The sequence below is a fragment of the Schistocerca americana genome, chromosome 2 (genome assembly GCF_021461395.2).
Source record: "Schistocerca americana isolate TAMUIC-IGC-003095 chromosome 2, iqSchAmer2.1, whole genome shotgun sequence".
Classification (NCBI taxonomy): domain Eukaryota; kingdom Metazoa; phylum Arthropoda; class Insecta; order Orthoptera; family Acrididae; genus Schistocerca; species Schistocerca americana.
Window position 1 is genome coordinate 104,198,325 of NC_060120.1, and position 12,227 is coordinate 104,210,551.

At 42.6% G+C, this 12,227-nt stretch overlaps 1 pseudogene; it reads left to right on the forward strand.

Annotated features, from left to right (window-relative positions):
* Positions 1 to 10,028: 10,028 nt before the first annotated feature.
* Positions 10,029 to 10,142, forward strand: LOC124597191 (annotated as a pseudogene).
* Positions 10,143 to 12,227: the final 2,085 nt, after the last annotated feature.

The following is a 12,227-nucleotide window of genomic DNA, read 5'->3' on the forward strand; positions in this document are numbered from 1 at the left end:
AAGCGCAGGCGATTCCTGTCTATCAGAACGGACCCGCAAAATTATAGACCAATATCCCCAACGTCGGTTTGATGCAGAATTCCTGAACATACTCAGTTCGAATATAATAAACTTTCTTGAGACTAAGAAGCTTATGTCCAGAATCAGCATGATTTTAGAAAGCATTTCTCGTGCGAAACTCAGCTTGTTCTTTTCTCACAGATACACAGCAAACTCTAAATGAAGGGCAACAGGTAGATTCCACATTCCTAAATTCCCGGAAAGCATTTGATACGGTGCCCCATTGGAGGATGTTAACGAAGATACGAGCATACGGAATAAGTTCACAGATATGTGAGTGGCTCGAAGACTTCTTAAATGATAGAACCCAATATGTTGTCCTCGACAGCGAGTGTTCATCAGAGACAATGGTATCGTCAGGAGTCCCCCAGGGAAGTGTGATAGGACCGCTGTAGTTCTCTATATATATAAATGATTTGACAGACGGGGTGGGCAGCAATTTTCTGTTGTTTGTTGATGATACTGTGGTGTACGGTAAGGTGTCAAAGTTGAGTGACTGCTAGAAGATATAAGATGACTTTAAAAAATTCCTAGTTGGCGTGATGAATGGCAGCTAGCTCTAAATGTACAAAAATGTAAGTTAATGCGAATGACTAGGAAAAACAATCCCGTAATGATCGGATAACGCATTAGTAGTGTACTGCTTGCCACAGTCAAGTCGTTTAAATATCTGACCGTAACGTTGCAAGCGATATGAAATGGAACGAGCATATGAGAACTGTGGTAGAGAAGGCGACTGGTCGGCTTAAGTTTATTGGGAGAATTTTAGGAAAGTGTGGTTCATCTGCAATGGAGACAGCATATAGGACGTTGGTGCGACTTAGTTTTGCGTACTGCTCGAGTATTTGGGATCCATACGAGGTGGGATTACAGGAAGATATCGAAGCTGTTCAAAGGTAGGCTGCTAGATTCGTTACCGGTAGGTTTGAACATCACGTAAGTGTTGCGTAAATGCTTCGGGAACTTAAATGGGAATGCCTGCAAGAAGGCCACGTTCTTTTCGAGGAAGACTATTGAGAAAATTTAGATAACCGAGCATCTGAAGCTGACTGCTGAACCATTCTACTGCAGCCGACATACATTGCGCGTGAGGACCGCGAAGATAAGATACGAGAAATGAGCGCTCATATGGAGGCATACAGACAGTCGTTTTTCCCTCGCTTTATTTGCGAATGGAACAGGAAAGCAAATGACTAGTAGTCATAACGTTTCCTGGTAAAACATGCTTTATAACTATAAAATTACAATTTTATTTATATATAGGGACTGATTACGTCTGTAGACTCTGAATAATAGTAGAATAGGGACAATTATTTTATATTTTGTATTTGTAAAGGATTATGTACTAGTTCTGTGAAATAATATCTGTGTCGGCGAGCTCTGAAACCCCCACAGAAAAGAATTAGTAAAGAAAAACACAGAGATTTCATGACAAACAGCTTTTATATAAACAGTAGTGTAAGAATAATAATGTCGTTGTCTTCTTGGAGTCACGTAGAGAGGAGGAGCCTGTGACGCTATGTTTAACGCATAGGTAGCTTTCATTTGTCAAGATTGTAAGAAGGACGCCATTAGGCACTGATTATATAGAAAGGTGTGTGAACTTGTTATTAGAGTTTTAAATATAGTTATTTAATGAGAACTCGCGTGGTATTATTAGAAAGCTTGCCTGGTATTTTACCCACTTATTTAAGACATGTTCAGCTTTTTAAGTAGTGTTGGTGGTGCAGAGCTGCGACACGGCGGAACGAGCCGCGGTCGGGGTAGATTCAAATCTGATAATAAGGGCAATCATACCGCAGTAAGCGGTCGGGTAAAAAGTGAATTTAAAATTATTTCTTACAGCAGTTCGAGATCGGAGTACAAAGCAGCAGATTTTACGTTGTTTCACAGGCGGACGCGGGCTGCTAATATTGTAAACTTTAACAGTGCCAAAAATAAAATACTTTCATGCTTCAAAAGGAAACCTTGCTGTGCTAAATTCTGGACTGGTAAAAGTCATAGAAAAATCATTTTCTGGTTAATAATGATAGTCTCATGCTCTAGTGTTAGCCGTGGTACTGATTAATAATTCATGTTGACGAAAAATCCACTGCAAGGTTTGAGGTTCTTTAAGCACTGCGTACTGTAACTTCATTATTTTTGATAACAGAAATAAGTTCAGAAAATTTTTACGATAGTTGTAGCAGAGATGGATATGTTATGCATTCTATTGAGTTACAGTAACAAAACAGTGTTCATTTAATAAGAAGCCAGTTCCAGTATAATAATAATTAATCTCATTTGTTCACAACAACACATTTTAGCACATACAATTAACCAAAGTAAACCAGTGTACAGAAAAAATATTGGAGCGCGAAATAGTGGGACAGGGTACCCTCCGCCACGCACCGTACAGTGAGTTGTGGAGCATCCACGTGGATGTAGAATGTTCTCCAGAGTCCCCAAATGACACTCTTTTAAGATATTTTCTACTTCAGGAAAAGAAAAAGTCATAATAACTCAGGTTTGTTGAATGAGGGGGGGGGGGGGCTGTGGAACAACTGAAATGTCTTCTGAGGTCCAAAATTCCGTGATGAAAGTGGCTGTAAGACATGGGGAGTTGTCGAGATGTAGCACAAACCTTTCGTATCTGCAAAACTTTGGTTAAAATTTGATGTGCAGTGAAGGTGTTTTAAGTTTAACAGGTCTCCCATCATCCTTATTGTTAAACATCGGTCCGATCTCATAAGATCAAGCTCACGTCCGACGTTTCCCCGGGTATTTGAAGTTGAAGGTTCATCTTCTACGTGTTCTCACTCAGCCTTCCAAAAATGATTGTGCCAGCGGATAGCTTGTGCTCTTGATAAGAAATGTTCCCCACTGACCTGTTTCAACTTTTAAATATCACACTCGCGAATTCTCCAAGTTTAACACAAAACTTGATGGCTTAATGTTGCTCTACATTCCGCTGTTCTATTTTCGTAACACACAACAAAAACACAATGTCAGTTATGGTGCTCTCAAACATCATGTGGTGGCTGTACAGATGTGAAATTCGCAGTTAGTATCTGGAAGGGATGAACACACCGGTCTACATCAGTACAAAAAACACACCGTTGCCAGTTCGCTCGCTCGCAGTGATGTCAGTCTCGTTACTATTCTCAGACACCTGGTATATTGCCCGGTTTTCCGAAATAACTTTCAAAAGCTAGTGTATATAAAGTCGTTGAACCATTGTAAACTAAGAAATCCAATACAAACGCAGTTTCATACTCAGAACGATTGTTTTTGTTACGAACGACTTCTTTTCGACGGAATATACTGCTTGAAAACCACGCAAGCTTTGAAAAGGCCTTTGTCAGCACTTACGTTATGAAGTGGAGCGATAGCATATCTGACGTTTCTCTTGCATACCCACCAACAGACATTACTTTGAACATTTTCACTCCTGGAAGGGTAGCGCGGATACGCGAAGAACGATTTTTACGGTCTCGAGAGCAATCGCAGCCAGGATCAATCACGGCCACTGTATTCTCATCCGTGGGCGAGCGAAAATTCATTTCCTCCTCTCTACCAGTGTACACAAGTAGCTTTCAGACAATCTGCACATGTACATCTTCGAACAGTTTCGTTAGACTTTCCGGCACTTTAATCACATCAAGGGTGGCGAATGGCAAATAAGAAAGCTTCTTTTACTAGCAATGAGCAATATTAATAAAGTTATTACTATGATAAATACCCACATGAAGCCTTGTAGGTCACGTCTGTATTCATTTCTCGATACAACATTGAAACCTGTACATCCCACAATCGAGCTCCTGGCACTTCAGACGCGTTCTACTCACCCTGTCAGTCCCAAATCTGTCGAGACGAGGTTAATAAAGAGTAGGGAAAAGTCAAGATGGTGGTTTTAATGCTTCAGATGTTCTACATAGTCTTCCCCCACTTGCGTACAACGCACAGAACGTTCATACAACCATTTTTTAAATCAGGAAAGTTCTTCTTTCGGATCTTGTTCAACTCATGCGTCACAGTGATCTGAATGACGGTTAAGTCGTCAAAGCCTTCACCCTTCATGTGAAATTCTGCACTTAGTTGTTTTGTGGAAGGATCGTATTGACAACACCAAGTCTTGTCACCAGTGCTGACATTTTCCAGAAATGAACTGTATGCGTTTTGCATTTCAATCAAGTCGCGCCTGGTGTCCACGGTGGTTATTTTTGTTTTGGATTCAAAGTGTGCTGGACAAACTTTGCACTTTCTTCTTCAAAACAGTCTGGAGACTTGATTTAGAGATGTTACTCCACTGCGGTTTTGGCACTACAACGCTGAAGACTCCGGTTGCACGTCCACTAGTTAACACTGCCTGTTCACAATTGACAGGTCGAATGCTCACCTGTTGTTTACATTTGGTAGTTCAAGCTAACGTCTCTTATTCACCAGGAAAAATATCAGTCTCGGAACTTTTTGGACGGACGGTATATACACGGTGGTCCATTGATCGTGACCGGGCCAAATATCTCACGAAATAAGCGTCAAACGAAAAAACTACAAAGAACGAAACTTGTCTAGCTTGAAGGGGGAAACCAGATGGCGCTATGGCTGGCCCGCTAGATGGCGCTGCCATAGGTCAAACGGATATAAACTGCGTGTTTTTAAATAGAAACCCTCATTTTTATTACATAATCCTGTAGTACTAAAGAAATGTAAATGTTTTAGTTGGACTACTTTTTTCGCTTTGTGATGGATGGCGCTGTAATAGTCACAAACATATGGCTCACAATTTTAGACGAACAGTTTGTAACAGGTAGGTTTTTTAAATTAAAATACGGAACGTAGGTACGTTTGAACATTTTATTTCGGTTGTTCCAATGTGATATATGTACCTTTGTGAACTTATCATTACTGAGAACGCATGCTGTTACAGCGTGATTACCTGTAAATACCACATTAATGCAATAAATGCTCAAAATGATGTCCGACAATCTCAACGCATTTGGCAATACGTGTAACGACATTCCTCTCAACAGCGAATAGTTCGCCTTCCGTAGTGTTTGCACATGCATTGACAATGCACTAGCTCATGTTGTCAGGCGTTGTCGGTGGATCACGATAGCAAATATCCTTCAACTTTCCCCACAGAAATAAATCCGGGGACGTCAGATCCGGTGAACGTGTGGTCCATGGTATGGTGCTTCGACGACCAATCCACCTGTCATGAAATATGCTATTCAATACCGCTTCAACCGCACGCGAGCTATGTGCGGACATCCATCATGGACAACAATCATGTTGGAATTACATCGCCATTCTGTCATGCAGTGAAACATCTTGTAGTAACATCGGTAGAACATTACGTAGGGAATCAGCATACATTGCACCATTTAGATTGCCATCGATAAAATGGGGGCCAATTATTCTTCTTCCCATAATGCCGCACCATATATTAACCTGCCAAGGTCGCTGATGTTCCACTTGTCGCAGTCATCGTGGATTTTCCGTTGCCCAATAGTGCATATTATGCCGGTTTTATTTACCGCTGTTGGTGAATGACGCTTCGTCGCTAAATAGAACGCGTGCAAAAAGTCTATCATCGTCCCGTAATTTCTCTTGTCCCCAGTGGGAGAACCGTACACGACCTTCAAAGTCGTCGCCATGCAATTCCTGGTGCATAGAAATATGGTACGGGTGCAATCGATGATGATGTAGCATTCTCAACATAACGTTTTTGAGACTCCCGATTCTCGCGCAATTTGTCTGCTACTGATGCGCGGATTAGCCGCGACAGCAGCTAAAACACTTCTTTGGGCATCATGATTTGTTGCTAGTCGTGGTTGACATTTCACATGTGGCTGGACACTTCCTGTTACCTTAAATAACGTAACTATCCGGCGAACGGTCCGGACCCTTGGATGATGTCGTCCAGGGTACCGAACAGCATACATAGCACACGACCGTTGGGCATTTTGATCACAATAGCCATACATCAATACGATATCGACCTTTTCCGCAATTGGTAAACGGTCCATTTTAACACGGGTAATGTATCACGAAGAAAATACCGTCCGCACTGGCGGAATGTTACGTGATACCACGTACTTTTGATGCTTATTTCGTGAGATATTTGGCCTGGTCACTACTAATGTTCCGCCCTGCATATATACAGGGTGTCCCAGCTACCTTGTCCACCCAAAATATCTCTGGAACAATAACAGCTATTGGAAAACGACTTTCACCGGTATCAATGTAGGGCTGGGGCCCATGAATATACATATTTGTAAACATTCTAAAACGAAAGCATATGTGTTTTTTAACACAAACTTACGTTTTTTTAAATGGACCTCCTACATTTTTTTCTTCAGCAATCCATAGCATGACAAAGCACATACACAATGGCGTTGATTGCATCACAATATTCCCATTATATCCCGAGATATTAAGACGCGAAGTTGACGCTTGAAGCACCCGACATGCGCTGCTACCGCACGTCCTGAGGCTCAGGCGTGAACCCCATGCTGCCCGTAATCTCGATGTGATTGACATGCGTAATCACACTTCCATACTTAACAAGAGGTTAGAAACGAATAATACGGTCTGCTGCCATCCTGCTGTGATTACGGGCAGCATGGGGTTCACGCCTGAGCCTCTGGACGTGCGCTAGCAGCGCATGTCGGATGTTTCAAGCGTCAACTTCGCGTCTCAATATCTCGGGATGTAATGGGAATACTGCGATGCAATCAACGCCATTGTGTATGTGCTTTGTCATGCTATGGACTGCTGAAGAAAAAATATTGGAGGTCCATTTAAAAAAACATAAATTTGTGTTAAAAAACATATATGCTTTCGTTTTAGAATGTTTCCAAATATGTACATTCATGGGCCCCAGTCCTACATTGATACTGGTGAAAGTCGTTTTCCAATAGCTGTTATTATTGCAGAGCTATTTTGGGTGGACAAGATAGCTGGGACACCCTGTATATACAGTGGCGGTCAAAATAATAGAGCCACCTGGCAAAGGTTTGGAATAAAGTGCACATTTATTACTTGACATGTTTGAACTATGATGGAAACCATTACAACCGAGTCACATTGTACTATAGTCAGTTATATCGATAACACAACACAAAATAATCAGTAATAATCGATAATATTCAAAAGAATACCAGACCACAGGGTCAAAAAAATAGAGCCAATTGAAACAAATATATTGTACTTGATCTCAGTCTTATGAAACGTACAGGAACAGTCTTTTTTGCATAGGACTGCATTAGTACTTCGTGGGGTAACCCTTATTTTTGAGGATTGCCCTGCACCTCTTACCCATGGAGTCTACTAAACGCCTGCATTCGTCACTACTGATCGCATACCAGGCTCTCTGGATTTCTTCCCACAGTTTTTCTGACGATGTAGCTTTTGTGCGGTCAATTCTCTTGTCTAAGATCTCCCATAAGTTCTCAATGGGTGATGCGTCAGGGGACTGAGGTGGCCACTCTAATACTTCGATATTGTGCTCTTGAACAAACTGCCTTATGATCCTTGCAGTATGCTTTGGATCGTTATCGTGCTGAAATTTCCATTTCAGCGGCATTTCCTCTTCAGCATAAGGCAGCATCACATTTGCCAAGATGTCTTTGTACATTTCTGCGTTCATTATGCCGTTGATACGGTGTATTGGACCAATGCCGTACCACGAAAAACATCCCCATACCATAACACTTCCGCCACCGTATTTCACAGTTTTTAAAGTGTACTTGGGATTAAATTCCTGGTTTGGTGGGCGGCGCACATAGACTTTTCCATCTGAGGCAAACCTATTAAACTTTGATTCATCGGACCAAAGGATGTTCCTCCACCAAGTATTAGGTTTTTGTTCATTTCTCCGGGCAAAGGCTAACCTTTTCCGAACATTAGCTTGTGAAACATGTGGCTTCTTTCTTGCAATGCGCCCATTCAATTTTGCAGATCTCAGTCGTCTTTGAATCGTTGAGGTTGATGGTTGAACATCATGTTCGTCGCTAAACAAAATGGCTTTCAGTCGTGGTGTTGACAAAAATGGGTCTTTCTTCACTTCCCTAGTGATGAGTCTGTCTACGCGAGGAGTAGTTACACGAGGTCGCCCCCTGTTCTCCACCTGCGGCTTTGTTTGTTTTGACCGTCTCATGGCGTTCTGGACTCGTTTTCGCGAAACGTGCAAGACATTGGCTATTCTATTCATGGACATCCCACTTTTGAACATCCTGAACATTACTATACGCTCATCTTCACTGGTATGCTTTGCTCTGCCCATCTAGACGAATGTAAACGAAACCACACGTCAATTTACATACAAAACAACTGCATAAAAATCAATTTAAAGGCACATGTGTAAAGCGGCTCTATTATTTTGACCCATAAGATTCTTACCTTTATGCCTCTTTTCACACGTCTAGCTCAAACGCTTCCTTTCGGACGACTAAAGATAGCAGCAACGTCTTCCCTGATGTTGTCTACAAGGGACTGACAACACGGCACTCGTGGCGATTTCGCGAACTAATAGATATCCTAGTTCTTAATCTCGTCAATAGAGGTGGCTCTATTATTTCGACCGCCACTGTATGTCGTTACCAGAAGGTGTGCGCACTTTCGCTCTGGATATATTGCACCCCGGCAAGAAAAGTAACACAGTTCGAAAATCGGCATCTCTAGTTTATGTCAGTGAAAAATACATGTGAAGTGCCCCAATGTGTACGAAGAAAAAGTGGAATTTACTGCTAACAACACTTACTAGAAATTTAAAGAAACTTATACTATGTCAACATAGGTTCTACAGAATTAATACCTTACGTCGAGTTTTCTCAACTGTTGCATTTTTGAATTGTGTCGCTGTTCTTAGCAGGGTGCGATATGAGTCGCTAGCAGTTTAAGGTCTCCAATGGCAAAACACGTTAACATAGCCCTGGAAGGATAGAATTATACACATGCTCGTTGTCACAGCGGGTGCTCAGTTTCCCAGTGAATCAGCTGTTCTAGGTAACTTCCTGGCCTGTCAGAAATGGTTGCGTCCGTCGGTTATTTCGGGCGCCCTCAGGTTGACAGAGCCGCGCCAGCAATGTCTGCCGGAAATAGCTGCCCAGCTGTAGCACGCTTAAGAGACTCTGCACTGCGAAAGTAAGGCAGACTTGGCTCTTTTAGAGGAAGTATCACTGGTTTGTCCGAGCTCACATCGCGCTGTAGTTGCCAGCAACCTGTTTTTCCAGGTGTCACGTGTTAAATCGCGGACTCTGGTTTTACACGCTTGTCTGCCTTCCGTACTTTACTGAATGTGACACTCTGCAATTTGCCTGTATTACGCTGCCAACTTTAGATAAAGCAGAATGTCGTGTCGATTTCTCTCGCCATATATCCAAGGTCATGGACAGTTTTCCACTTGGTTTACACCTGCTGTGTCTACTACCACTGCAACCCATCTATTACAACGTGCTTCTCCTCGTCGAGGCCCTGAAGGCCCAAGTGATGTACACCGGCCGTCGTGTCATTCTTTGCCTTGCGGCTGTCACGAGGATGCCTTATGGCGGGGCAATTGGTTAGCACACCGCTCTCCCGGCAGTTTTGCCAATTTACCAGAACGTGAAGCCGCTATTACTCGGTCAAGCAGCTCCTCAATTGGCATCACAAAGCTGATTGCAACACTTACCAATCCTCCCACCTAGAAAAACCCTTGGCATTACCGGGAATCGAAACCAGATTCTCCGCATGGCAGCCACCTACGCTCACCGTCTAGGTTTTTTTTTTTTTTTCGGACCTTCCTGGGACGCAAAGGGACGGGTGAGGGGGAAAGCGGGCATGGATCGCAACCCGAGGCATGGCCAACATGTTCCGTTCCCATCCTCCAGGAACCAAGGAAAGCTTAGGGGACCTGGAGTAGAGTTATAATGAACATCAATGGTTTATTTACTTATTTTCCCTTTTTCGGTTTTTTTCAATTAACATTAATACCACCCAGAATAGGCAACGGCCTTGCCGCAGTGGATACACCGGTTCCCGTGAGATCACCGAAGTTCAGCGCTGTCGGGCATGGTCGGCACTTGGATGGGTGACCGGGCCACCATGCGCTGTTGCCCTTTTTCGGGGTGCACTCAGCCTCGTGATGCCAATTGAGGAGCTGCTCGAACGAATAGTAGCGACTTCGATTGAGAATACCATCATAACGACCGGGAGAGCGGTGTGCCGACCCCACGCCCCTCCTATACGCATCCTCTACTGAGGATGACACGGCGGTCGGATGGTCCCGGTAGGCCACTCGTGGCCTGAAGACGGAGTGCTTTTTTTTTTACCAGCGAGAATAGCATGTAAAGCATTCAGCTATGGAGACTGATAAGGAAGTTACAAGGTTGATGATAACAGTATCTACTGATGTCTTAATCTCATAAACTGGATGATAGCTTTCTCACCAGGCCAGACGCTGAGGAGAAAATGTAGAATCATCTATTTATTTGCGACTACAAATTATTCAGGATGTTCCAAAAATATTCATCCGATTTCACAAGCTTACACATTCAGCATGAATGATGTTAGGAGCTTGGTGTAAGTCGTAAGATTCACATATAAAGGAAAAGTTTACCTTGGCGCCAGTTGTGAGTTGGCAGTTAGCGTGGTTGCCGTTAGTGGTCTTCGTGGTGCTGATACCGCATTCGGTATGCGCCTCCTACAGCTGAAAGCACTCAACAATGGCACCAGCAATACGTCTTTTCCTGCGATTTTAAGAACATTCAGAAAATTTCGTTTTTCAACAGGTCGGAAGACCACTGACCTACTTGCAAGAGATTTTTTTAACTACGAGAAGCCTTAACGATGAATCGGCCGCAAGACGTGTACAAATCTCGCATTGGGCCATTGGCCTCCAAGGTCGCCTGATTTCATAATATGTAATTTTTTACGGGATTTTGTGATAGACTCCGTCCATGTATCTCCCCTTCTAACAACTCTGGATGGATTACGATGTTGGATAGCAACAAAATGAATACAGTAAGTCCAGACCAGACCGCAAAGTTTGACTACTGTCTGGATGTTTTAACTTGCGTTCGATGGAGAACACATGTAACCTCCCCACAAAAAATTATTATGTATAATAACCTCCCAACAGTAAAAAATATAATTATAACACTGACATTTAGTGTAACTGCCCAACAGTAAATTGCGTAACCTATCAATAATAAAAAATGTGACTAATCTCTCAATAAAAAATTGTGGCTCACTTATAACCTTTCAACAATTGACTGTGAATTTAAACTGGTAAATTTTGGCCCTGATAGATCATTCTGAAAAAATTGAAAGTTCTTACCTCAATAAGGTCGCCGGATAACACATATATATCTGCTCCTATAAGAAATTATTCTGGCACAGCCGAGTGCAACGCCGGCCGATAGATTTGTCACGTATAAAAGGAAACAACTGATTTTTCTTTTCAATAATCGGGATGACCAAGGATTGGAGAAATTAGTAAATTCTTTAAATTGAAATGAATGATTATCAAAAGTTACTTTTTATGAGAAAGATTATTATTAAGAGATTTTTTTAAACATTTACATGGGACTTGATATAACAATACTACATATGCGCGAGGCTGCTTTTACCGCTCAGGCTCCGCCATCGCTCCCCCGCGACCGGCCCAGCCAACTCGATACACACGACTGCTCCCTACTACTACACAATTCCTGCTGCATACAACACTGCTCTCTGGTCTGAGATTCTCTTACAGCTTACATATCGCAGCCAGCGCGTGAGCAATCCATCGAAATTACATCTGCTCGAGTGTGCTAGCAACAAATTCTTTAGCCATGGAACTCTTACACACAAACGACTCGCGAAAGGTAAATGGAATATTTGATCCTAGATGCAACTACATCAATAACCTCAAGGTTGTATATGCATGCGCGTAAAATATATAAACATAGACTGTCCACAGGCCCTGGCGGTACCATCGGCACCGACCGACCGCCAAGTCATCCTGCGCCAATGTCGTCACTGGCTACGTTATGTAGGGGCGCTGGGTCAGCACACCGCTTTTTCGGCCGTTGTCAGTTTTTGTGATCTGGTGTGTAAAATATATGCCCTTGTAAAATTGGACAGTTCTTTTGAAAATAAAAAGTTTGTAATCATACTCATAGATTGAAATTTACCCAGACTTTCTATCTTCACCTACGTTG